This window comes from Macaca thibetana, chromosome 11, assembly GCF_024542745.1.
Source record: "Macaca thibetana thibetana isolate TM-01 chromosome 11, ASM2454274v1, whole genome shotgun sequence".
Classification (NCBI taxonomy): domain Eukaryota; kingdom Metazoa; phylum Chordata; class Mammalia; order Primates; family Cercopithecidae; genus Macaca; species Macaca thibetana.
The window spans coordinates 23459253-23464550 of record NC_065588.1 but is presented as its reverse complement, the minus strand read 5'-3'; the positions used below and the strand labels follow the sequence as shown (position 1 = coordinate 23464550).

Genomic DNA, 5298 nt, shown 5'->3' with positions numbered 1-5298 from the left:
AACTGTTCAAGAAACATGTTTGCTTGAGAAAAATCACCAGAATTTCAAGACAATAGTCACATCTTCTGAAAATAAACTACTATTCAAGTAAGTGGAGTTCAGATAATGACAACATGTCATCTTCCAAGGAGACAATGTTTATGTGGCATGCATCTTGGAGGTAAATCATTTTTCCCTTTTTATTTTATTTTTTTCAATATACAGTTTGGGGGTTCAGCATTAGATATTACAGTAAGGCGGCAGGGATCTTATTCATTTCTATATTAGAATTATATTTGTTTGGGAACTGCGCAGGAGTCGGTCTCATGGCATCTGACAGCTTGACAAGGCTTGTTGCCATGGAAAACGTTGGTGATGTTATATAAATATATTCCTAGGTCATGAATTGCCATGTATTTTTTGGACATTGATGCTAAGGGGGAAATGACTAAACATGTTTTTTAGGAAGGAAGAATAACATAGTAAACAAACAATAATAACAAATAATAAATACATGTGTATTCAGTAAACTGGTGCTCTGTTTTCTTAAGCATTAGACTTGTGTTCTAACAAGCCTTTTAGCTATAAAAGTTCACATATTGCAAAGGCTTTTTCCCCCCTAAAATATTCTTATTACCAGTCATTTTGCAATATTAATGGTTCCACTATTAATAGACTGAGAGACAAGGGAGCTATTATCCTTGCTCTCTATCTGTTATTCCATTAAGTAAGACTGCCAACCTCTGACTGTTAGCAGCTCTATAATGAACCATGTGCTGGAGCCACGGGGTATATCCTAAGTAAAAGTTTTCCTCACATGTTGTTTTTGGTGCATACTATGACTAGACAGGAAAAAGGTACAACAACAAGATGCAAGGGGAGACACTCCATTCAGGTTAGGATCTAAAATAGTCATTTTCTTTGGATTTGATGAGAGGTGAAGAAGTGTTGGGGAAATGATGTGGAAAGTCATGGGTGAATTTCTCTGTAATTTGTCCCCCTCTTATGACTGATGCCCTTTGTGAGAGCTCCAATGGTACCTACAATCTGACATATACAAGCCTGTTATCCATTCTTGCTTTCGCTAACACACTATCATTTATTCAACCTATAAAGAGACCTGCCAGATTCTTATGCTTGGGCAAACACTATCTTAGGAGTCAGTGTTAGCTTCCTGTGTTGGGATGCTGCCTTCACTATTACCACTGTGGTCTCTGCTGTTGTTCACCGTCTGAGTCAATAACGGATGTTACACATACCACCTCTTCATGCCAAAACAGAGAGTGCGCATGACCCTGATTACTAAGAAATCCATCTTTTTCTAAGTGAATGAAAAGTGGCTTTTTACCACAGAATCTAGATCTGTTGAGTTCTAACAAGCCTTTTAGCTATAAAACAAGCCTTTTAGGCTCTCTATCTATTGTGAGATGAGCCACAAAGGGTTTTCAGTAAACTGAAGGACACACATTTGCCAATTATGTACTTTTTAAAATGAATTTACAGAAATCCAGTTTATTTTTTAATAATACCACTTGTATTCACTTAAATTGTGCTGGGTTTTCTTGAATGGGAAGAAATATCCAGTTATCAATTACCCTGGATTTGGTGCCACATATGAAGATAGTGCTGCAGTAGGCAACGTCATCTCATGTGTAGAAAGATATACAAACAAACGCAGAGGGCATAGTGATAGAGAAAAATGATCTTATTTTATTTTTCATTTGATTTTTATCATTGCAGATTACTTTTCCGAACTTCATCTCCATTGTTTCTCTCCCAAATCCTGCATGGTGTGTAGATAAGTAACATTTTACCCATTTTACAACAGGAAAATGGAGATTTAGTAATTTGCTCAAGTCACACATCTTTAAAGTGACAGAGGTATGCTTCCCACTAAATAGTGAAATCTTGCTAGCAATGTATATAGGTCTTAATACAGACAGAATTTGCTTTGACATGCTTTCTCTATGCTCAGCTAGAACTCATTTTCATTAAGAAATTCTCAAGCAAGGATGGAGCCAGGAGAGGAATAACTGGGTGGAAACTAACTTCTCCATGGCTTCTTTGGCTGCATTGCCTACTGTGGAAATTGATCCAGGTAGAAGGTTGCCTATTTTGGCAACCTTTGCCCACTGCGGAGGTTGATCTCTTTGGGTGAGATGTCCTGTTGTTTTTCTCTCTACATGCTTGAAGCTTTCATTGCACTGGAAAATAAAGAGACAGAAATAGGAGGGATTTGATGACTTTCAAACTAAGGAAAGCAACTCATTTTCTTTTTAAACACAGCCCTCTGACTAATTTTTGCTGTAATTTATCCTAGTAATTTTGTCTGCACGAAAATGAAGCAGAAGTAACTTTTGCTTGAATTACCTCTGTTCTCTAATTTACCTCACAGATATAAATGTAAACCATGAGGAAGTAAAAAAGTAAGTCCACATATACAAGTAAATTTGAATGTTTTTCAAAATTTTTTACCTCATTTAACATTAATGTTCTTATTTTCTCATTTTTAAAAATAAAAGATGTATTTTAATTTTAAAAATAGAGCTCCAGTTTATGTTTTTAGAGAGACTCAAGTATACCTTAACTTTTGTGCATAAGAATGGTGATAAATTATAATAAAATCTGAACTTAAAATGTGATTAAACATGTTCAGTCATTCTATTTCATATATTACAATTCTTCTGATATTCTGTTTCCCTTTTCTTTAAAAATACAAACAAACCAAATGCAATCATTGATTAAGCATATTCCAAGCATTTTCAAATAAGTAACTTCATTTATTCTAGAGTGGTAATTATTAGGTAGTGAATAGGACTAAGTATAAATAAACTAGCTCATCTTCTTTCAAGCATATGGTAGGTATGTGTTTCCCCACCCCTTTGACGTTAGATACAACCATGTGACTTGCTTTAACTAATGAAGTCTGAGTAGAAGGACATATGTCACTTCCAGACAGGAACACTTAATCACCAGAGCAGCTTTTCTTCTCCTGCAGCAATCATGAAAGCATGGGAATATACCATCCGTAAGTCTGGCTCCTTGAGTGACTGCCAAAAAGAATCATTAGGTTTTAGAAATTATTCGTTACTGCAACATAGCCTACCCAATCTTGACTGATACAGCTCTTTAAAGATGAGGAAACAAAGACTGAGAGAAATGAAGTGACTCATTTAAAATGACATAACAGAGTTGTAAACCAAGTTTTCTGGTTCTTCTATCCTGGATTTGCAAACACAATCCAGTATAATTTGGTTCCCCAAGAACCTCAAAATTAAGCAAAATCTGATTTAATGCACATGTGTTATATATGTTCGCATACAAAATAATTGGTTCTTTTGATTGAATTGAAAGAGCATATTAATTAAAAGAATAATCAGGTTGGGTATTAAAATGAACAAAGATTTAATCTACTAATAGAAGTCATTTCATATATAAACAAAATTGCAGTGTTGAAGCTTTCTAAATATCTGGAACAGTGGGCTCTCTGGGTTACTTAAACCTGCTAGATTGCATATTCAATCACTAGATGACTCCAAATAGGTACCTACACCTAAATACTTACTATGAGAGATTGGGAAGGGAAAAGCAGCCAAGACAGTTCTTAGCATATCCTGTGACTACATGAGACTTCTAACATAATTGTAAGAAGCTTAGAAAATTCACTTGCCATTTACACTAATACCCATAGATCCCTGTCATCTGGACATACTGATCTATGTTCAAGTGAAAATGTACTTTGCAAACAGGCTTTCAGTTGAAATATATTTTTGCAAGATTTCATGACTTGGCAGCCCAATTTCTTTTTTTATGCTAAAGAGATTTTTTTAAAAATGAGTTTAATATCTTGGCCACTTCAAAGTCACACAAATTTCACACTCAGTTTTCACTTTGTGCTCGCCATTACTGGTGGTATTTTAATATCCCTTGTTTAACTATTTTTTATGTCATTTGCTTTTTGTTTTTTTTGGCAGACTGTGTCCCATTTCCTTTAAGCTTTAACCAATGCCAATTACTTTATATCTTTACCTGATGTTTTGCTCACTTCCTCTATAAGCTAATCTTTCAGGATTTATGGGATATGTATGATTTCTTATTCAAAATAGTCTTAGGAGCAACAGAACTCAAATTCCACAGGAAACAGGAAACATTTTTTATAATATCCATTATATGTTTAAGTAGCAGAGTGGTCATAACTCACTTAAATCTTCAATTCCTCAGTTTCTCCACCTACTAAATATGGATTACTGCCATCTTCTTCATTTAAACTCAAGGACTGTTTTGGAAGAAAATGAAATTATGTTTCTAAATCTCTTCTAGTCTTGTAAAAAGAACCATATATACTTAAGACATATGAATCAGACCTGTGCACATTTGGGACAATGACGTTTTAAACAATGATGCTGTCACATTTGGAATGAGCTATCATGTTCAAAGTTCAATGGAGCTTTCAAATATTAAGGGAAATCACAAGTTGATTTCACATACGACCTATATCGTTTTAGACATTATGTCTTAAAAACCAGATATTCTAATTTTAAAAAATCAGAGCCAACAAAGAAACTTGATTATCTGGTTTAAGTATCAGATTATTTGCTATTTCTGGAAATATTCTTGACATTAATAAAATAGCTCACAGCTCTTCCTATGCTTACTGTATTTCAGTTTCCATTCAGGTGTTTATTACTTTATTTCATTTATTGCGCTCTCTCTCACAACAACCATATGAACTTAGCACTGTACTTATCATCTTCATTTTATGCATTAAGAAACAAAGCCATAAGAAGTTCATCAAGTGGTTCAAGGTTACAGAGCTAGTAATCGGCAGAGGTCAGATATGAATCCAGGAAGCTTAATTCTAGACCCACATCTATAACTGCTGCCACACACATTTGTCATTATTGGTGAAATCACAATGGGAAACTTATGTAAAGATTCTAGATTACTGGACAAAATCTAAGGCACTATGGAAGGTTTTTGACTTCAGAAGTTTCATCAATAGTATCCCTCCAGATTAGAAAACTGAGGAAGTGCCTAAATTGGATCAGAGAGAAAAGGATTATCATAATGTTGGGAAATCCCTGAACGACATCAAATGATGTAGTTGAAACTGGATGTGTTTGGTCTCATGAAGAGATTAGAAACAATATTACAGTTGGGTTAAAACACTTTAAAAGCTATCCTGTGATAAAGAAAGGAGGCTGACTCTGGATTGATCCAAAGACAAAATAAGGGCTTTTAGTAAAAGTTACAGTGTGGAGACAGATTTGGAATTAGTCTGTTGATCAACCATTTATATGAACACCTTCACATGGGTAG

The 5298-nt window shown here is 34.6% G+C and overlaps 1 long non-coding RNA gene across 1 annotated transcript; it reads right to left on the bottom strand.

Moving 5' to 3' along the window:
- Positions 1 to 2897: 2897 nt before the first annotated feature.
- Positions 2898 to 4831, bottom strand: LOC126930093 (uncharacterized). Its single transcript, XR_007717445.1, has 3 exons — positions 4635 to 4831; positions 4181 to 4255; positions 2898 to 3029 (listed from the first exon to the last, which is right to left on the bottom strand). It is a non-coding gene; the product is annotated as an uncharacterized LOC126930093 (long non-coding RNA).
- Positions 4832 to 5298: the final 467 nt, after the last annotated feature.